The sequence below is a fragment of the Dermacentor andersoni genome, chromosome 1 (assembly GCF_023375885.2).
Source record: "Dermacentor andersoni chromosome 1, qqDerAnde1_hic_scaffold, whole genome shotgun sequence".
Taxonomy (NCBI): Eukaryota; Metazoa; Arthropoda; class Arachnida; order Ixodida; family Ixodidae; genus Dermacentor; species Dermacentor andersoni.
The window spans coordinates 50,356,368-50,379,314 of NC_092814.1; the positions used below are offsets into that span (position 1 = coordinate 50,356,368).

The 22,947-nt window shown below is 47.3% G+C and overlaps 1 long non-coding RNA gene across 1 annotated transcript in view; it reads right to left on the bottom strand.

Annotated features, from left to right (window-relative positions):
- Window positions 1–6,336: 6,336 nt before the first annotated feature.
- LOC129380461 (uncharacterized) overlaps window positions 6,337–22,947 on the bottom strand; it is a 74,710-nt gene continuing 58,099 nt past the window's right edge. The window contains exon 2 of the long non-coding RNA XR_008608500.2: window positions 6,337–10,815. This is a non-coding gene — a long non-coding RNA (uncharacterized lncRNA). The remainder of the gene's footprint in view (window positions 10,816–22,947) is intronic.

Consider the following 22,947-nt stretch of genomic DNA (forward strand, 5'->3'; position numbering starts at 1 on the left):
GTTTCTTCGCTAGCTACGTTTTTAGCGCTTACAATTACAGTGTGCGTGCTATCGTATGGAGTCACCTGGACCGTGCTGGGCGAGTTGTGCCCAGCTAGTGCGCAGGATGCGTGTACGCACACCGCATGTGCACATAATTCGCTGTGCTCTGTCATCAGTCACGTGCTCTTCTTACCTTTTCTCGGCCCAACGTGAAATCCCTACATGAAATAGGCAATGGAGTCGTTTCGCGATCTAGCGGCACCAGGTCCGAACCATCAACGTATACCCCGTGAATAACATAGCACAGCGCACACACATCGTCCGTTGTAGTCCATCAATCTGGCATGGTACGTGATATCACTGTCACAGCCGCTTGTCCAATCCCGTCTCCTTTAAAAACCGAAGTAGTCCCTTCGTCGCCTTCACCTCCTTCCCCTTCACCTCTCCCCTTTCCCCATCTTTCATCTCCCCCATCCCTCTCCCATGTGTAGGGTAGCAAACCGGTTAAGCTAAACTGGTTAACCTCCCTGCCTTTCCTTCTCCACTTTTTCCTTCCTTCCTTCCTTTCCGTGAATAACAAACGGATAGTGCACTTTAAAGCCGTGAAGTCATCCAGGACTGTCGACAGTCTACATTTCAGTGTGGGACGCGGCCAACGCTTGGTGAGACTGCCCTTCCCCATTTTCTCAAACACCAGTTTTCAGTGGAAGAGCTGCCTTTCCTAAGTCACAGTCAGAGCGCGCATGCTGTCTGCAATGTCAGAGGTGTTGATCTAACGCGGCTGCAGCAATGAAGGGTGAAGAAAATGCGCACGTACAAGGAAAACGGCTGTTTCGGTTAAAGATGTAACCTGACCCCCGGTCCTCAGAATAAGACCTCTTGAACGTGACGAAGAATGAAGGAAGAATGTTCGCTCGCCACTCGGAGAGGCGAGCGAACAGTGCGACGACGGGACGGAAGAACGAACGCATGCGCACAAAGAGCGTGGAAATATCGGAGAAAGCAGAGCGGCGTACCAACATGCATGCCAAGAGAGCACCTATAGCAGCCTTCGCTTCACTTTGCGCTGACAGGCAACGGTGCATTCACGCAAATCGCCTCTGCTCAGCCAGGCAAACAAACCATCTCTTACGGCGCTTTTCACCACCTGTATGCCCGCTCAGATGTTGTAGAAGCGGCGGTCGCCGAGAGACGGACGAGACCACTAGCGTTGCCTTGGGCGTTCCGTTCCGGCTGTTTTCAGGACGTCCTCGCACCGGCGCACCTCAATCGGACCGCGGACGCGACGTCGACCCATATTGCGCGCCGCCGCAACAGCTGACTGACGCCCTGATTGAGAGAAAGGCGAGACGAGGCATCGGCCCCGCCGCCGCTTTCCCGCGGTCAATAGGCGAAATCGAAGAACTACGGCGGCGGTCAGCGCGTGAGGAGGCGCAACCCGTTCCCACAGGCCGTGCGCGCGCGTCCGGCCTTGGCTGCGCCCGCGCTCGCTGTAATGCGAACAAGAGCGCGTTATGTCAACAAACGTGCGCGGCACGGCGTGGATTAAAGCGGGAAATATATGCGCAGCTGTGGTTCCGGCCGCCGATGCGGCACCGCGGCCAGAGCGCGCTATCCTGGCGCGGGGAGACAAACAAGATGCACGCCGCGGCGAGAGAACATGTTCTGCCGCCGACTTCCCGCTCGCTGCGCTCTTTGTTGCTTTCCAGTTTTGCCCCCAAGAAGAAAAAAAGAGACAACCCCGAGCCGTCAACAAAGGGGCGATTCATCTTCCGAGGCTCCCCGCCATGGGAACGCGAGGCAAGAATGCGAGAAAGTCAGAAAGAAGCGTGCGCGGGCACGCGCGCGAAATAAGGTAAGCGTTAGGCCTGCGCGCCCCTATAGTACGCTGCACCGGCTGTGAGGAGATGCTGCCTGCGGGAAGTTCGGGGTTGAATTTGCACACGCCTGTAAGCACAACCACCTGGGACACTTTCACCAACGCCGCTAGCTGTGACGCACGTCTTAGTCTTGAGAGAAGTCCGTTCATCCGTGCACATTCTCTGACCCTTCTTTTCCTGCTGGGGCCGGCAAGCGAAACCTGGACCTGCAACACAGCGTCATAAAAGTTTATAATGGCCCCTGAAGAACGGCTTAATAACTAAGGAGCGCTACCTCAACTGCACTTTGTTACGAGTGAGAACAACAAAAAATAATAAGAACGAAAGAAGAAGATACACGCCGGCGGTCTGTTTTCTAATTGAGAGCGGCTAATGAGGCAATCAAGATGCTCATTCCAGAACAAAGCGTAGAATAATATCGATGCCGCTTGGAGCCTCATCACGCTCGCTCCATGCGAAGGGGCCAGTAGTGGCCCGACGCAGAGAATGGGCGTGCGGTCTTTAACGCACCCTGTCGATGCTGCTGGACTATCGGCGAGCGTTTGCACTTTTCTCCATGAGCAACGCTGGCGACAAGTGGTGAACCACTGCGGTGGGACGTACCTTGGCCTGAAACGTCGCCAGGAGCTATGGGTTGACTTTCCTCTAAGCGTACTGTACCTACAGTTTTTTTTTTTTTTCTTTTTCCCCGTATCCTTAATGCATTCCCCACGAGCATAATTCAGGAGAAAATTGGTGCCGTTCAACGCGCTGCGCCGAGTCGAGGAAACTGCTTTTCCTATTTCTTGTTTCCGCCTATAAGCGCACTTTGTAGCAGCTGTTTGGAAGAGGAAGAGCGGACTGGCTTTCGCCACCAATGAGAGTCGCGGAACACTCAACGCAGGTGCGCCCGTAAGGAGTCACGTGCTAGGTTGGGAGAGCCGAATGCGTGAGCCCACGCACTTTATACTATACAAGCGTCACGCTGTTCTACTACCGCGGGCGGTCCGCGAAACTGGTTGAAGATTCCATAAAACATGGCGATCGCCTGAGCGGCGAGCGTTCGGCTTGTGGCTCACGCGTTGCTCTCGTTAATCTTGGGTCCCATTCAGTACGCGAGGGCGTCGCAAGCGGTCGCATCAACGGTGCGTCGTACGAACTATGCGGTGCTAGCGATCGCAATCTCCGGCTATAGCTAAAAGACTCGTCAGCGTTAGCGGCTGGAAAAGGTGAAAGAGTCGCGATTCCACCATGAAGCACTTTTAGAATTCCAGTCCACTGTGCCCCCTTAAAAGTTACGACCTCCGGTTTAACTACATCGCATTGCACAGAGTAAGGCCCCCTGTCCCAATATATCGCGATATTTAACCTCGTCGATTTTATGCCGTCGTTCTCTAAGACGGAGTGTGTACCGCCGCAGACGTTAGCGCTGTCGATGCTATGTGTTAACTCTCCAGAATAGCTGACAGCCCGCTCTCGCTTGAGCAATAGTGCACAGTGGGGTTAAAGATAAAGAAGTAAGCACCATATTGTCCATGGAATTAATGAAAATTCACAATTCAAATTATATCACTCAGATTGCTGTCTACCAGAAAATCCCGTAGGGCTGTCAATGTACATCTCTGTTTAGCCGGGCATAACCATGGATCAAGTATACTTTCGTAATGGAGGATTCGTGTCTGTCCAAGTGGCTCAACCACAGTGTCTGTGACATGTGTGTGCGTATTTCTCAACTGTGTAACGGCGTAGCCGGCTCTCATGTAGCCTTCCTCCATATCGGTGGGCAGTTTAAATTAAACAACAGCAAACCATGTTGTCACAGACTTCAATTGCATCGCCCCGTAACCGCTAGCGGGAACAGCATAGTGAGGCAGTCGATATACATTGCGGTGACATGCAAGGGAAGCCCTCCTCATGGCACGTGAGAATAATGGTGCACGTCAACGAGACAGCACACAGGATCGCTATGTCCGTCAACCAGGGCCGGGTTATACATAGCGGCGGTCTCCTGAAGGGCCGGCGCGGTCTGAGCTCACCACCATAGCCCAGATGTCTGCTTCTGATGGCAGCGTCGTAAGTAAGCCGCGGTGCGTTCCAGCGACTGCTCGTGCAATGCATATGTTGAAGACCTAACTAGTGCACTTTTCTTTTTCTCTTCATCGACAGCAATATATAGAGAGATGTCGCGATCAGATAATAGTGCTAACTACTTCTTGTCACATAGACAAAATGTTAAATTCGTACACATCACAGCTAAGACCCTACAGGGCATTTACTCACCAATGGCGCACAGAGGTCTCGCAATCTCGGACGATGTGTGCCTTTATTGTTTCGGAGTGAAAACTCAAAGCTGGATAGGAAGTGTTGCTGCTATTTGGACTCTGCACAGCGCTCCAGTTGATCCCTCTTCCCGATATATACTTTGAAGACAGGGCGGAGAGGTCGTTAGCTTGCCTCTGAAAACGTCTTAAAAAACGACAGGCGTAGCTATAAATCGCGACGATTTCCTACTCTGTAGCGTTTCCTCCGCCTGCCGCTTTGCGGGCTTTGGCCGTTTTGAACAGGTTTAGCAGGGCTGCCTTTGAAGTTTTTCTGCCTCTGGCTGCTTGCATAGCCCGGAGGCCGGAGCAGCCACACGCGTTGGTTGCGCCCAGCACCACACGCGTCCATGTGCATACGATCGAGCCTTCTTTCGACACTGCAGCGTTTCAGTCGGAGGCACCTATTTAGCGTAGAGATTTCCGTGCGATCGCGCGTGATATCTGGCGATCTTTACCGAGAAAGATGCAGAGCTACTGTCTGCTTTCGCGACCGGACCTGAACCGGCCCACGCTGATCGCGCTATAAACTGTTGCTGTGGGTCCTGTCGTTGGTATATCTCGTTCCCTCAGTTCGAAGCAAATGCAGAGTTTGATTTTCTGGCGAGCTTCTTTTCTTTTTCTCTCTCTCTCTCTTTCTATCTGTCTTTCTTCATACGTATGCTTGAAGAGCTCGAATTTGCTTCCTTCTTTCTTTTTCTGGCACCGACAGAAAATAAAACAGGTAAACGTGGGAACTGCACACTGATACAGGACGTTCACGTTTAGGTTGCGTTAAGGTTTCGTAAATGACAACGCGCGCGTTCCACCTGCCGCCGCCGCCGTCAAACCTGTCCCTAGCGCGGTTATTATGCAACCGACTGGCACACTGCGTGTCCCAAGCGCTAATGTGACGTGGGGGCAACGACACGCTAATGTCTGTGCGCGACGTCTGCTGAAAGTGGTTTACTTGTTGAAGCGAATAACGGGGCAAGAGAGAGGGAAAGAAAATGTAAGCAGTTCTGATCGAAGCGTGAGGCATTGACAGCGACAGTTGGTGCAACTGCGGAGAAACGCTCGTGCGCCTATTCCTCTTTTTCATCTGCTTCACGTCGCACATCAGAAAGCAACGTTCATATGGAACGCACTGCACCAGCGCTTCGTCGTCCATGCATATGCTTACCAGACGCTGTGGCGCACTGCGACTGACCGCAAGATAAAGCCTTAGCCGTGAATTTATTATTATTATTATTATTATTATTATTATTATTATTATTATTATTATTATTATTATTATTATTGATAACATCAAGATTTTTAAGGAAATTTATGCTGTTGGTGGGACTGTCGCATCCTGCACTCTGACCTGCTTTCTTTTTCTGGATGGTGCAAAGGTCATAACCTCACCTTGAACGTGCTTCTAAGACGAAAGTGACGACATTCACACGCAAAACAACAAGCATTTATTACAGCGAAGCAGTATATGGCTTGCCGATTCGTCAGTCCGTCCTTCCGTCCGTCCGTGCGCCGAAAACTCCTCCGGCACAACCCCATGCGCATGCACGAAAAAAAAAAAAAAAAGAAGAAGAGAAAGTGAGGCGCGTGATTAGCCAACACCACCTGGATAGCACAAGGTCTGTTTACTCTGATCCATGACGCCACGCCACCTGGCCCTAAATTTGCATTGGCAAGGCTGGCGTGATGAAACCGGTGACGTCAAAATCACTGTTGCTTACTCGGGAGCATCCCCATTAGATTCTATGGCAGTCGGGCCAGGTAACATAACGTCATAGATCGGAGTAAAAAGGCCTTGTGCTATGTAGGTGGTGTTGGATTAGCTGCGCCAGTTGTGACGTCGTTGCTCTCCGTCGCAGCCGAGCGCTCACGCAGAAGTTTCTCTCCGGCTCCGACAAGGATAGGTGACGCATCATACGTACTCCTGAGGAGCAGGCTGCTTTCGATAAGCAACGCCGCAAGCAGAACCGGGAACGAGCTCGTCTACGCAGTGCCGATGCAGCAGCCCGGGCACAAGAACAGGCTCGTGCAGCCGAGCGCAAGCAACAACTGCGTACTGAGGATCCGGCAGCCCACCAAGCAGTCGTTTAATGAACCATCGGGATTAACCCAATGATAAACACCGGGGCCCCATGTTTCAGCTTCGCTGATTAACCATCTGTACGGAGTGTTTGGACGGCGACTTTTATTTCTTGTTCTGTAGGTTCTGTACCATTGTGTAAAGTTTGTGAGATCATTGATCTCTGTGTACTTTTTGATACAACCTTACATATTTCTGCCCACACTAAACGCGTTGCAATACGGGGCATGCGCTCTCTCAGTTCTGTTTGCAGGTTATCAAGGGAATTCAATTCTCCTGCACCGTTCCGCAAGTTGTGCGCAACAATCCGTCTTTGTCAACTCGAACACGCGTCGGTCGTCTGGAATGGCATCTCTAGATCCAACAGTGACATTTATAGATCGGGTGCAGAAAATTTTTTCCAAGCCTATGTCATATCACCACTTTGCTAACACGCACACTTGACCTTGTTCTAGCACTGTTGGATTACTGGCATTGTCCTTACTCCCCAGCGGCGGTGGCATCACTTTCAGCTCTGACGATCAGCTTTCGCTGATCTTCCAATCGAGCCGGTGGGCATCATCTCACACAGCTCGTGCGTTGCGTTTCGGTTGCCTATGTGTGTGCGTGTGTGTGGAGGGGAGGGGTGATTAGGGATCTTTTGGCAGGCCCATATGGTAAAGTATATGGTAGCTCGCTCTGTACAGAAAGGACAAAGGAGTTGTAAAGGGTGGGGTACATCGCGTGGAGGAGCGTGAGGTGAGGATATGAGTGTTGGTCTGGAGTTGCCTCCAGGCCTTTGGTGAGGGATGGGTGATGTGGCGGCATTGTTCTTCTCGAAATTCGATAGTGTTGAAGTATTTCGTGGCAGGTGAGCAGTGCTTGAGGACCGGGGTACTGTGCCGTCTCTTGCCGTGCCCGGTTGCAGTGGCCTCGAGCTATCGTATGTGCACGATGGTTTCCGCTGACAGCTTCGTGTGCAGGTGTCCAGATTGTCGTGGCGCGGGGTATTTCGTTGAGGCGGTTGAGGATATCGCATGCTACTTTATGCAGATGGCCATGCGCGTATGCTCGAAATGCTGATTGACAATCTGAGAATATATATTTCCTCATCCTGTCTCGATGCCGAGACCGCGAAGGCAATGGTCCTCGTCGTACGAACGGAGGCGGGTGCCAGTTCTTCGTGTCTGTGCCCTGTCACGCTGATTGCCATGCCCTCCCCATTCGGATACTTGGCAGTGCATCTGTCCCGCGAGCAGTGGACAGTGTCGTAACCTCTCTCTATTGCTTTGACTCGTGCTTTTCTCCTGCCTAATGAATATTCCGGGTGTATGTTGCGCGGAACAGGGGCCACCATTATTGGCTTATGCGAGGACTTGAGGTGTGCTTGTTGACTGTTGGTTGTCATCGCCAGGCATTGCAATCTTCGTGGAGTCGCCCTGCCTGCTCTATAAGTGACAATGCGAAGGCAGAACTCGGCTCCGTTGAAGACATCCCTCGGTAACAATGCCCAGAGTTGTGCGTGTACGCCGGGTACGTGCTGTAGCGCGATAGCTTCGGGGTGTCTAAGGTTTAGATACTGCGGTGTAGCATGCACCTGCAACCAGCGTAGCGAAGGAAAACTGCACGCTTCACAGAGTAACGAAAATAAGCGTAGCGGCGGCGGCGGCACGAACGTAAATAGATGACCAAGAGATGGCGCGATGTATAACAGGAAACGGAAATAGGTGTGTATTATGGCCGCTGCACCGAGTTCCCTACCGCTACGCATTGTGCTCATTTCCTAACGGACGGTTTGAACTGGCTTTTATTGCCATACCTCGCCGTTGTTTTGCTTATTACGCCGCCGTTACAACGGGGTACATCACCACGCTTAAGCTGTTCGTTCAGCTGTTATCGCATTTCCAGCAGGAATACTGACAGAATTCGAAGTTGCCAGGAGACATCAAGGGATCAACTGGCACAAACGCACACTCCGAAGAGTGAGTAAGCTTTAAAATCATTTTATTACAAAAAAAAGCACACGCAGGCTAAGCAACCTGGTTACATAGCAAATAAGTGGCTTATAACTAACAGTAGCGCAAACGCACCAGAAAGAAGACCTGAGCTACAAACCCGCACGCCCGACTAAGGTGTGCAGTAATTTACCTGTCACCGTGGGTGTCAATTATATGCAGCATCTTTGCTGCAACACCTCACCGAGCCACTTGGCGGAAAGAATGCAACAGCTGATGGCGCAGCAGCCGTCGCCTACCTCCTCTTAACTTTTTGATGGTCATATTACTCTGTGGAACTAGCTGAATCCAGACTTTCCAGCTTTCGTCACTGACACTTCTGACAAATTTTAATGAACACAAAATTGGTGAAAACAAGGCAGCTAGAGCAAACCTAACAACGGATGTCCTGAATGAAACGATATCGATTAACACACAAGTCATATCCTTCCTGAAGAGGCAGTGGGCTATAGGCGGACTCAAGAGGTGCACTTAACAGCCCAGAATATCAGCGATTCGTTGCAGCCTGTAACTTACCGCAGACAAGTGGGCTGGGAAAATTCCCACCTTGCTTGGTAAAGAGCCCACTCGACAGCACGGCAAGTGCCTAGAAACCAATAGGGATGGTCTAATCATTACCTATGCGCTTGAGCTACTTAAAACAACCACATCCTGAATTCACAGCGCAAATGCAAGAAGAAACATTTATCGGTAATAGTACTGCTGTGCGAAATACCAAAACAGATTAGTTACAATCTCGAAGAAAACAGACAAAGAAGCTAACCAAGTGAACAAGCACTTAAGCCCCTTTGATCTCTTATTCTTCTCGCGCAAAACAATTAGGGTATACGAATACATAAAGCATAAACATGAACTCTTAAATAATTTTTGCAGCTTTCATTTTGAAGCAGACTTCCAAGTCACTGCCTGGCTTAGTTGTCTGTTTTTAAATTTCAAATACCAGAGAATCCTGATGTAAACGTACATTTGCAGGAACAATTTGCGACACTCCGCACTGCAAAATGGGCCATCGGTCACCTCCACAACAAAGTAAACTAATGTCTCCACTGCCCTTTCGAACTGTGCAATTGTACCTATTTGTGCAGAAAATAATATTCCTAATTTTGTAACAAACTTGAAATCTGTTTCTGTTGGCACTATTAAATTACCGAGGGTCTTGTCCTGTACCTTCACTGCTCCGAACATCATGCATATTTGGCTTGGTGAAGATAGTTCCCGGCGGTAATCTTTTAAGAGGTCTTTACACTCTGAACATGACGCTCTTTTAAGAAATGCTTGCACTGGGTATCCCGAGACTAACAAACTATGTTCAATTACACTCTGAACATGACGCTGTTTTCAGAAATGCTTGCACTGGGAATCCCGACACTAACAAACTATGTTCAATGCTAGCACATCTGTTGGTTATTCGGTGCTCGTTAAAAAAAAATTCGAGAAGTGTGAGCTAGAGGTCTTGGTCGCAGCAGGGCTCTCTTGAACAAATCTTAGTTTCTCTAGCTCAATTAAAGGTAGTTCTTTATCTGCTTCACAATTGCTGCAGTCTGAAAACTTAAAAAGCTTTCCCACGATATGTGTCAGACCAGCAGCGAAGTGAAAAGCGTTGGAAGTCTCATTAAAGCCATGCTGCTGCCGAATAATTCCAAACATGTTCTCTAAGACGTCCTAATTTAGCCGAAGAGCGAGCAAAAATTTGAAGCTCAAGAATTTCTGCGCGTCCGTTCACAACAAAATAATTGCTTTTATGGTTACCTGCCAACCCTGTGTGATTCGTGGGTGCCTAGGTGCTTTGAACCTCCAGGACTTAATCCATGAGGTACAAGGATTTAAGAATTCTATGTGCTTTATGGAATCACTAATTGCATGACTCATTTTTATCTCTTTGATGCGTACACAACAACTACTTAATGAACCAAACAACTGATTCATTTAACGACAACCTCGGCAGTACTCGTGGCTTCTGGTGAAAGCACATTACATGATAGACACTGTTGCTGAGAAACTGTGAAGCCTGTTACTCTCATATTACCGAACGCACTTTCATAGATGTGGTTATGAGTCACTTTAGGTTGGAATTTAGTTTGAAGTGAGGCGTTGAGCCATATAAAGTTGGAGCGTGGCTCCAGGAACCAACTTTATCACCAATGTAGCGGTCATGCTTCCACAAATTGTTCCTGTACTACATTTCACCAAGAGTGAAATATCAAAAATAAAGTAGATATTCACTCCCTCCTTGATAAAAAAAGAGGCCTCTGAGGACTCACGCCCAGTGTCCTTGCAATGACCCAACTGCTGCCTCCCTGATTGCAAAGTAATGCTTTCACAAAGAGGCCACATGCTTTCAGCCAGCTGATTATCTGTTTCAACGAGAGAAGAAGGGACGTGGAGCGAACTGCGCCATCGCCTGTCAAAAAAAAAAAAAAATGAATGACTGACTGAATAATTTTTTGGCTATCCCTGAGACTAACACAAGCACTGCAGTGTTAGTTATACCATTAGCTCTTTCCTTCCCATTACTGACAAATACATCATCCTCTAGGAAGAACGAGAAGTCGGCACATTTCGAATCTTCCTCATGGCGCTAGGTTTCCCTGAAAAAAAAAATAAAGCAGCATTACTAATTTGAAGTTGCGCAGGAGGTCCTAAAAGCATAATATGCTACAACTGTAACCAGAAAAAAAAAACAGGTGCAATGCAGGTGCTGTAAACTATGAAGCTAAGATTTAGTGAAACGGTTAAATAATGCTGTACAACGGCAACGCTTACAATTGCATCTCTTGCAACCATTCTATTTATCCACCACAAGTGTCACAACATTATTCACGTGTTCTTTACGTTTAAGCGCTACACCTTTCACAGACTATACCGAAATGCAAACACCAAGTCAGGGGGATGGAAAGTGTGAGACGTCTACGCAGGGTTGCCACGAACATGAACGCCGCATACAGCCTTTCTTTAGGGCACAGCACTTAGGCGCGCCTCTCCTGCGTTGAGCGCCGACCTCCCTTGGCGTAACCGAGAGAACGAGCACAGCGAAGGATGAAAGAGCGAACGCCGAGCGCAGTGCGTCAGGAAAGACGGCGATAGCGAAGAGAGCGCGAGGAGGAAAGCGGAGGAGGAGGGCATGCAAAAGCGTGAGAAAAAAAGTAGTGCCGCGCAAGACAGGCATTGCGGCGATGACCTCTACCAGATGGCGCCAGAGTAGCGCGCCGTTGTCTGTTCACCGATGACGCCATCGATAGGGCATGCGGCGGGCGCGTCCACCGATACCATATACCGAAACAAAGCGCTGCATGAGCGGAGGTCTGCGGAGGCTGCTCAGAATTGTGCCCACGCGTCTCTCACGCGCTGCCTCTCGCGATCTCCCGATTAGCGGCGCAGTCGCGCCGCACTTCGCCTCTTTTGCAACGTGCCGCACAAGACAGATTGTCCGCGCCAGCCAATATCTCGCGAAATGACAACTTCGAGCCCACAAAAGTTACATGAATGACGCCGCTAAAGAATAAATATGTGGCCAGGTGAACATCATCTGAAAAAAATAATGCAATAAATTCAATAATTAGGCTCATTACAATAATTAAGTTCGTTACGGAACATGTTTACATTGGAAAGTTCAAGGAGATCGTCATAAAAATTTAGTTCCGAGTTTCAACGTTTCAAAACGGCCATGTAAGCCGAAATAACTGGCCTCAAAAAATTTCTTGATCTTACCTTATTGTACGCACGCAACACTGCGAAGCGCGGCTCAAGGTACAACACTCCTGTGACGTAGCAGGGCGGCGTAAAATGAAGATGGGCTATACGGTGCGATAAAGCGCTGCGTCTCGCCCCCTGTCAGTCTAATCGGGAGTTTCGCACAGCGCCAATAGGAATAAGATCATGGGGAAAGGGAAATGCAAGGGCAGCTTCATTTTACGCCGCCCTGCTACGTCACAGGAAGTTGCTCCGCGAGCTGTGCTTCTCAGTTTTGCGTGCGTGAACAGGGAAATTCAGTAAATAATTTGATGCAAGGTTAGTTCAGCTTACATGGCCGTTTTGAAATGTCGAAGCACAGAACGAGACATTATGATTTCTTTCAACTTTACGATATAAACATGTGACGTAAAGTTTGTAACAAAGAAGTTAATGTAATCTGTTTAATTAGTGAAGTGATCACTTTAGCTTTTCTTGCAAATGATACCCGCCTGGGCGCATAAATCATCTGTAGCGACGTGATTCGAGTGGCTCTTGTGGGCTTTTTTTTTTTTTTTTTTTTAGTGTTCGAAGTAAAGGTAAACTATCAGAGTGCTTCGTGTTCGGGTTTGATATATTTTAAAATTCAAGTGATAATAATAGGGTGGTAGTTTTTAAAGAGGAAAGCCGGAGAGAAACAGGGGACTTTGTTGTCTGGCAGCCGAAAGTTTTTTTTTTTTTTTTCGTAACGTTTACAAACAAATATCGCAAGCAATGGTGTCCATTTGAACACGAACGCTCTATTCAACAAGCAAAATGACTCACAGGAACATGCAAATAAGAAGAGAGCTGCTCGCAAATCATGTGACGCATACGTCTCTACAAATGTGCGTTGTGAGGAATTATTAATGCAATTAAAGGAAACCACACTAACAAAAAGAACAAATAGAGACGGGTTTGCGATCCTCCCTGTCCTCAGCACTTTAACAGTAGCAAAAAAAATGTAGAAGAAATGTGCAAGAGGTGTCACGTTTTTTCCTCATCACATAGCGTTGGCTAACACTCCTAGGGTTAGTTCTAGTAGTAACACATAAATACCCCAGAAAGTAGATGGGAAGACGGCGCCGCGGTAGCTCAATTGGTAGAGCATCGCACACGTAATGCGAAGACGTGGGATCGTCCCCCACCTGCAGAAAGTTGTGTTTTCATCCACTTTCAATTCCATTAATTTATAATTTCTTTATTTCAATTAGTAAGTACAAGTAATTTCCCCTGTGTTCTCCTTGGTGTCTTTGTTTGTTGGCTTCTTATGATATGATTAATAAAGATCGGGCCCCTCGGTTATGTACGTTATCACATGCGTTGAGAGCATTTCTGGGTCCACCCTAGAACTGTCGTGACTTTCGTCCTTGTCCGTTGTCGCCCTGTTTAACTGGTTCACAATACACGCTTCTGCAACAAAGTCAACTGACTACCAACTACACGAATCATCCATTCGTCTTCGAACGTGACGCAGTTGGGTAAACGACCCCTGATCGTCGCATGCAGGTATATACCGCTCGCAATGCAAAGAAATGTGAACGCTGCGTTAATTCGCTTCCTACTATAGCGCATTAACGTCATTCACATGTATGCGACGTGCAGGAAATGCGAGGCAATGCGCCATTGGCGTATTCGTGTAAACGTGGCTAATAAAAAAGCAACAAGCTTTCGTTCAGTTAAGGTTGGCAGGCAGCGAATACAGAGGGTTCTTTTTTTTTTTTTTAGCTGCACCAAATTGTTTTAAATATTGCCTATGGCAGATAGCACAATTCTAACCCTCGATCTAAATTACTCTACGAAGCGGCCATTACTTCTACAAGAAATAAATAATGTTCAACTGAATAATTAGCATAATGCCGCTAATTAACGCGCTTATTAATTAATTTACGCCACATATTTCAATGTATACGAATTATAGCCGCTGAGTTCGCACGGCGTATTCTCTGGACAGCACCAGTTCCGAGATATTCATTTTCAAAGTGTCCAACGAAATTCATTGGCGTTCCAGTGACATTCTCTTAAAGAAACCACTGTTTTATGCATTCAAGCACAAAAGTGACTGGAACACCAATGAATGTCGACGGACACTTTGAAAATTAATACCTCAGAACTGGTACTGTTCAGAGAACTCGTTCAAAGTGGATACGCCGTGCCAACTCAGGGGCTATAATTCGTAGACTGAAATATATGGCGTAAGGTGCTTAATTAAGAAAGTTAATTAGCCTAATTACGTTAATTAGTCAATTGAACATTTTGATTTCTCGCGGAAGTAATGACCGCCTCATCGTACAATTTAGATCAAGGGTTAGAATTGTGCTATCTGCCATAGGCAATTTAAAAAAATTCGGTGCAGCTTAAAAACCCTGTCTTATATTTTTATACAGGCCTGTTTTCGCTTGTGTATTAAGCGAAGACGAGGCATAAGCCATATTCGTATATAATATTAATTAAATATTATTATTATTATTATTATTATTATTATTATTATTATTATTATTATTATTATTATTATTACCTCGACGACTTGTGCACGAAAGGTGGGCAGTGTTGGTAGTTTTGTAACATCTGCATTAATTCTTATCCCGTATGAAAGGTCAAACCGCGCGGCGAAATCGGGTTTAACCCAGTTGAGAGTGATCTGCTGTGCATGCGACTCCTAGAAGGCGATCGGCTGGTAGCCAAGGACTGCTACCATATGCAGCAAATTGTGCGCCGCAACCCCAAACCAGCAGTATAAATAATAATTGCTGTGGTGCCTGACAGCAGCTTTTAGTGCACTCTTCCATCCTCCACGAAAATTTGGAAACAGAGATAAGAATTTCCTAATATCCCAGATTACCCACTCGGCGGGGACATACCTTCTTTATGATATGAAGTGGTGGACCTTAGGCTTATTCCTTTCTCTACAGCCCATATTTTTTGCATTTCACTGCGGAACACTGGTCCGTTGTCTGACAATATCACCTGGTGCCCTCGAAAATGTCGCGGTTCATGAGCGAAATGACAGCTGTAGCTTCCTCCCTCCCTGCTTTCGCTGCCAAAATCCTGGTGCACTGATCTATGGGAACGACGAAGGCTTGTGTTCGACACCCTGGCTCTTCTTTCCAACTTAAGCGAAGTCCAGGTGCACAAACACACAGTGACACTCACAGGAGGCTCGGGTGGAACAACTGCCGGCTATGTGTGCCAGGCTAACCTCGCCTGCTGCACCACCACTACCACCACTACCACCACCCACCACCACCCACCACCAACCGCCACCAACCGCCACCAACCGCCACCAACCGCCACCAACCGCCACCTCAAAAGGCACCTTCGAGTAAACTGGAATTGTCACTTCGATTCCACGTGGTTTTTATTTGGCCTTTGCTAACTGACATTTATGTCATGTATCATTCGCGAACATCATTCCGCATATTTTCCTATTAAAAACGCTGCTCGAATTTCACATGTTTTCCGTCGTGGCCTCCTGACTTTGGACTGTCATAATAAAGTTGCGAAATCTTTCGGCGGCACGTCTCTGGAGCGTAAAACTTGCCTTCCCATAACTTCTGCACCTTCTCAGATAGTTGCTAGGTGCACGTTCTCACTCGTCACCTTCTTCAGTATGTCCAGGCTAGAGAAGCCATCTATCTGCATCAGGTAGCTTGTCGCCAGGCCGATGTGCAACAATCAAGTGAGCGTTCAAATTTGCCAATGAAGAGCGCCACTGTTTACCTGTTAAATACTAATGTATTAGATACAAATATTGTTTAAAGTAAATACTGCGATCTTATACAAGATCTTAGAAACGTGGTACACATGTAACTACACAGAAAGGGAACAAAAACGTGGGAGCTACATACAATATAGTACACGTCATTATGAAGGACATAACAGGCACCGCTTTTCCTTTAACCAAAGTACGAACAATGTATGAGAATAATTAAGAAGAAAAAGCAGTGAAGGTAGATCAAAGAATGGATAAAAAAGAAAAATCACGGTCCAAGCACTCCGTACAGATGGTTAACCAGTGACGCTCAAACGTGCGGCCCCGGCGTTTATCACTGGGTTAATCCCGACGGTTCATTAAACGACGGCTTGTTAAGCTGCCGGATTGTCGGTACGCAGTTGCTGCTTGCGCTCGGCTGCACGAGCCTGTTCTTGAGCCTGGGCTGCAGCATCGTCACTGCGTAGACGAGCTCGTTCCAAGTTCTGCTCGCGGCATTGCGAATCTAAAGCTGCCTGCTCCTAAGGAGTACGTATGACGCGTGGCCTACCCATTTCCGAGCCGGAGAGAAACTGCTGCGCGCGCTCGGGTGCGACAGAGAGCGAGACGTCACTACTGGCGCAGCTAATCCAACACCACCTAGATAGCACACGGCCTTTTCACTCCGATCCATGACGTCATGTTACCTGGCCCGACTGCATAGAATTTAATGGGGATGCTCCCGAGTAAGCAACAGTGATTTTGACGTCACAGGTTTCATCACGCCAGCCTTGCCAATGCAAATTTCTGGCCAGGTAGTGTGGCGTTATGGATCGGAATAAACAGAGCTGCGACTCTCTCTTTCTCTTTTTCGCGCATGCGCATGAGGTTCCGCCGGAGGAGTTTTTGGCGTACAGGCGACCGACAGGCGGACCGACGAATCAGCTAGCCTTATAGAGCCTTCGCCGTGAAAAATTCATGGCCCATTCCACCCTGTGAAGGTGCTTGGACAGCGAAGCTTTGGGGTGACCACCGCCTACGATATGGCGACGAGACAAAATGTAAACTTTGGCAAACATTTTATTTTGTAATAATCGTCACCACTGTTTTATGGTCACTATGATATACAGCTAAATTTTCAGTTTTAACCGCAGAAACGTTCTTTGCCAACGTAAGGTCAATACACGTTCCATGTGTGGTTGTTGGCTGAGTGGCATCGGTGGAGCAAATCATGGTAAACTCGTCGGCGACGAACTGGACAAACCACCTGTTTTAAGGCTCGGCAATGTCCAAGTTAAGATAACCGACAACTATGAGCGGTGTGGTGTGGTCACTTGCCAGTGCCGAGAAGTGCGTTCGCATGAAACACTCGATGTCCGATGTGGGTGTGTTATGGGAGATGTATGTACATACACTGTGTCCTCTTGTGTCCTTATGCAGATATGAGCCATTGCATTTTTTTGCCAATAAAATGCTACGGAACCTGGACGCGATCAGTCGGTTACTGAAATCACCAATCTTTTCAACATCCACTGGAAAGAGGGAACTATACCCACCAGCTGGAAACATGCAAACGTAATTTTCATACCCAAGCCAGGCCAGAAGCTGGAGCTAGAGAATCTCCGCCCTATCTCCTTAACCTCTTGCCTAGGGAAGGTTATGGAACACGTCATTCTTAACAGGCTAAACGAGTACACTGAAAGCAATGGGCTGCTGCCCCATACGTTGATAGGCTTCAGATCAAATCTGTCCGCTCAAGACATTATGTGGCAAATTCAGCAAGATATCCTACATCCGGGCCCTATAAGAGCCACCCGTACAATTCTAGGGCTGGACGTGAGTAAAGCGTTTGACAATGTGACATGCTTCAATACTCGCAAATCTAGCCCAAATGAATGTCGGGAAGCGCACTTATAGCTATATTACAAGCTTTCTCAAGGATCGCACTGCAGAAATACATTTTGGGGACATTAAAAGCGGACAACTTCAATTAGGTACAAGGGGCACCCCTCAGGGTGCGGTCCTCTCCCCCTTCCTTTTCAATGTGACCAAGCGAAACCTGCCTCCACTACTGGAAAGGATCCCGCATATCAAACACTCCATCTATGCCGATGATATCATCATCTGGACCAATAGCGGTTCCGATGGAGAAATCACGGAAGCATTACAAGCGGCCGCGGATACCGTACAAAATTTTGTGCGACAGAATGGTCTAGTGTGCTCGCCGACAAAATCGGAGCTTCTCGTCATCCGAGATAAATCAACCAAACACGCCACCGAAAGGGACGCACCTCACCTATACGAGTCAGTATGGAAGACGGCCCAGTTCCGCCCGTACTGACTATAAGAGTTCTGGGCATGCTAATTCAACATAACACCCATAATTCTGAGGCGATTGTCCGATTACGGACGACAGCCCGCCAAATATGTGGCCTAATCAGACGAGTAGCCACACGACACCGCGGTATGAAGGAGGCTGATATCTGCCATCTGACGCAGACTTTCCTGATCAGTCGCGTCGTGTATTCCTTCCCTTACTACCACCTACGCCTTTCTGACAAGGAAAAGGTTAACAGCGTCATTCGCACAGCTCATAAAGCTGCTCTTGGTCTCCCGAGGTATGTGAACACTGAACGATTACTTGAGCTAGGTATATGCAATACCCTAGACGAACTCGTGGAGGCCCATAAAACAGCCCAACCGTGAACGACTCTCCAGCACCGCAACTGGCAGGGTCATTCTAAGTAAACTCGGGCTGAATCCCGTTATGAATTCAGCAGGAAGAACAACATTACTCGGTGCGGTCAAACGCCGTTTGGTTATAAAACCGTTACCCAAGAACATGCTCCCTGGGAGACACGACAAGAGGCGGTCTGCCAGAGCCAAGGCCCTTCAAGAAAGGTACCAAAGCAACCAGCACACCGCTTATGTCGATGCAGCAAAGCAAAATCACCAAACTTACGTAGTGAGCGTCCTGATCGGAGAGGGAAGTATTCTCAACGCCGCGACCATAAAAACAGCGTCCACCGTGGAAGCGGAAGAGACTGCCATTGCTTTGGCCATCATGAATACCTCCGTGCAAACTATCATAAGCGACTCCAAAAGGGCAATAGTCAACTTTTCGACAGGCAGCATAGGCGTCTGTGCAGCGCGAGTCCTACGGGACTTTACAAATGAAAATACTGTTGAACTCGTATGGGTCCCTGCCCATTCGGGGAATCAAGGGAATGAGGAGGTGCACTGGGTAGCCCGATGTCTAATCAACCGGGAGGTGTGCCCCTCAGACTCGGATCCCATGGATGAGCCACCGACGACATACCACGAGATAACAAACTACTACAAGCAAAAAAGGCGAATCTACCCGCCCCCAAACGCAAGCCTCACGCAAGCGCAAGCCTCGATCCTGCGTCGAATCTAAACTAAATCGTTCCCCAGCCCACATTGGCTAGCCATAATTACCAACGGGCAATGGAACCCAATATGTCAAAACTGACCAAATCAAACATTGGCTACCCAAAATCACATTCTTTGGGGGTGCAAGGGCTTACCACCACCCAGGTCGCTCCTGCCAGCTCCCTCACAACAGACGTGGGAGGAGCTGCTCAGAACGCCGGATGAAAAACTACAAAAAGCCCTCATTGCCTGGGCCGAAAGGGTCGCTCCTCGTGAGGGGCCATCCTAGGACTCGGGCCTGCCAGATCGTAACTGAGCAGAGTCTCAATAAAGTTGTTACCACCACCTTGCCTGCTTACAGGAGTATGAGCCATTGCTTCCTCCGGTATGAGCCATTGATGGTCACAGTTTTCTACATGTTGTTCTCTATGAAACCGCGCACGACGCCGCCCGAGCAAGCGTCCACCGGGCACGTCACTCCCTTTCGGGCCAGCAGCTTCCCGGACGGCCTCCCCATGCACAAGCCCCTGGTCACGAGGACGCGTAGCCTCCTGGCACAGCCACACGCGCGAGCGTATGATCACCTATGGCGAGATCCTCCCGCACTACCGTAAAGCCCGCCTCAAGTACCCCACTCCCGACTAGTCTCTCAACAAGCATCAATCGACCACGTGGCGGCTATTACTGACGCGCACCTTTCCTACACCGTCCCTGTACCATCACATCTGCCCCGACGCCTTCACGCCGAGTTGCAACACATGCCACGCGCAGAGCTCGGCCACATTATCTGGACATGCCCCGCAGCACCACACACCATCAAACACAGCACCAACCCTACATTCAGAATCACCACGCCCGAAAAGTGGGAGGCTATGCTGCTCAGTTAATGTGCGGAGGATCAAATCTGGGTTGTCCGGCTGGCCGATGACGCCGCCAAGACTCAAGCTCTGGCCGCCGCCTGAGGAACGGACGCTCTGGTGGGGCTAGCCTCCCGGCCCCCCGCCTCCCTTGGCCCCAGCAAGGACTTTGAATAAAGTTTTCTCCCTCTCTTTCTCGCTCTCTCTATGATGCATTTTTTGCTTGCTTAGGGGGTATGAGCCATTGCGGATGATGATAGTTTTTGCTCGGACTTTTCTGTCCGCGGACCTGATTGCGCCGTTGGGGGCTAGCAGAAAACAGCTTCGCTGTAAAATAAATTTTTTTTTAATCAGGAAAGACAATCTTGTTTCCCTTTTCTTTCTTCACTCAAGTTGTGTTTCGAAAGTCAACAACGAATCCTGAGTTACTATTATTTAAGTCAGCTTGTTCCACTGGACTACAGTTCTGGGGAAATATGAATATTTAGAACAGTCAACACGTGTAGCAAATGGAGTTACAGCCAATTAATGTCGGTGTCTGGTAGTATAGTATGTTGAATAGGTGAGAGGTCGAGCCGTATCGATATTGTAGTGGCCGTTTATTAGTTTATAAAAGAGTTTTAAACCACATATGCGGTTTCTATTAGCTACAGAAGGGAAGCCATCTCTGAGAAAAAAGGTTAATGATAGAGGTACGCCCATAGACATAGTAAATAAACCTAACCGTCTTTTCTTGCAGATTTTTTATAGTTTTCTCGCATCGGTTTTAGTGAACGGGTTCCGTATAATAACAGCATATTTCAACACTGGTCGAATCAATGTTTTATATGCCAAGAGGCGTACAGAGGGTGTAGATGTCTTTAGCGAGCCTCTTAAAGAGAACAACTTGAGGAGACAGTTTGCTATTACTGTACTGAGATGTTCTCTCCAGGACAGATTCTTAGTTATGCAAACTCTGATATTTGTAATGTGTTACCTCTGACAATGTATTCAGCCAACAGGCTTCTTTTTTAGTATTATTGTCATGTATACTGTCTCTTCAAAATTAATGCCCCTCTGCTATTGGCTACACCATTCAACTGCCCCGCCTTATTGCAATCCCTATTTGACCTGAGTTGGTCGTCACATTATGTTATTTTCTGGAACAGCACGCAGTCGTCAGCGTAGAGCTTCATTTTAACAGAAAGAGTGTTAAAGTTATCATTGATATATAGTAAAAATAATAGTGGAGCAAGGACCAATTCCTGTGGAACGCCAGAGTCAACGGAAACTAAGTCTGAGGACGTTCTATTCACAATAACATATTGGCGGTGGTTAAAGAGATAGGTTTTAATTCATGCTAATATTTTATCATCCTTTTATGTACAAAACTAAACTTATGAAGCAATTTATTATGGTAGACCATATCAAACAATTTGCTAAAGTCCGCGAATATAGCATATCTGTTTGTTTTTCTTTGTTTATTGTGCTAGCGAAATCATGTAAAGTTTAGACTAACTGAGTAGTCGAAAAGCCCCCTCGTAACTCATGTCGCAGATTTGTTAGAACGTTGTGTTTCTCAAGAAAACCAATAATACGTTTATGAATTATGTGCTTTAAAAGCTTGGATGATATAGATGTTAACGAAATTGGGTGGTATAGTATTTATTGCAAGCTTTTTCTCCTGTTTTATGTACACATTTTATTTTAGCTGTCCGCCAGTCATCTGGTAATGTTCATCCGCTGACAGACGTTGTAAACATAGAACGCACATGTACTTCGCAAATAGCTCAACGTAACGTTTTAAGGAAGTGTTTGGAATATCATCTGGCCCGGGCGACTTCTTAGTGTCAAGCTTTATGAATAAATTTACGATACCCTTTTCAGAAATAATGTCAGGTAGGAAAAGTAGATCAAGTAAAAAACGTGGTATACAGCCTTTATCTCTTGCAAATACACCTTTGAAATAGTTATTAAAAGCATATCACACTATGTTTTCATCCCGAACACATTTATCACCTATGAAGAACATGTCAGAAAAACAAGTGCTTGGGGTCACAACCCCCCAGAATTTCCAGAAAGATGTAGGTCAATGCGAGATATGTCAGCATTTTAGTTGACACGATTGCATCGGTTAGCCTTATTAATTCAGGACTGGTAGAGAAGGAACAAATCTACCAAGACAAAGTTATTGAAGTCCGCAGCTACGAGGATAAAACGAAACTTTTGGAAGATTCGACAACAACTTGCATCCAATTTCAAAACATGCAGCTTAGTGTTCACGCCCTTGTGAGGATGATGTTGTGAAGAACTTATACTTAAGGGCGCGTCAAAAAAAAATTACTCTGGGTGGTTAAAATTAGTCAGGAGCCATAATACGATATAGTAAAGCTCCAAATGGTAAATTTGTGTAAGAGCAAAACAAGGGCTGTGCTTGTGGGTCTCGTATAATTAAATTACATATAAGTGCACCTTTCCATTCCATACGCAAGCAATTTTCCACTATATGCGGGCGTTTTATGCATATTAGTGTTGTGTGCACGTGTGCGTGCATGCGCGTGCGTGCGTTCTAAAAATAATAATGATAATATTAAATGTGTGCGTGGAAGAAGTTGGCATCATGGATGATGCCGGCTACTACTTTTTCGCTAAACAATACATAACAAAATATAGGCCAGCTCCAACGATATTATTTTCAACATATTCACTTTAAAGAAAGAAAGGAACCGCGGTGGTACGTATTTGCACATACGCATTCCTTTTGGCTGTCATCATCCGTCATGGCTGTTTTTTAACACCTTCCTTGTTTCCATGCGCAGAGTAGCAGGCTGTATCCACATTCGATGGTTCGAGCCCAACCTGCCTGCTTCTCCTATAATAACTAATCCTCCTCTCTCTTATGTTATCATCGTCGTCATTATTATCATCATTATAGTAATAATAGTAGTTGTTTTAGTAGTAGTAGTAGCAGTAGTAGTAGTAGTAGTAGTAGTAGCAGTAGTAGTAGCAGCAGCAGCAGCAGCAGCAGCAGCAGCAGCAGCAGCAGCAGCATTCCAGTTCTAGTTAGCAGTGCTGAAGTTTCGTACACGGCT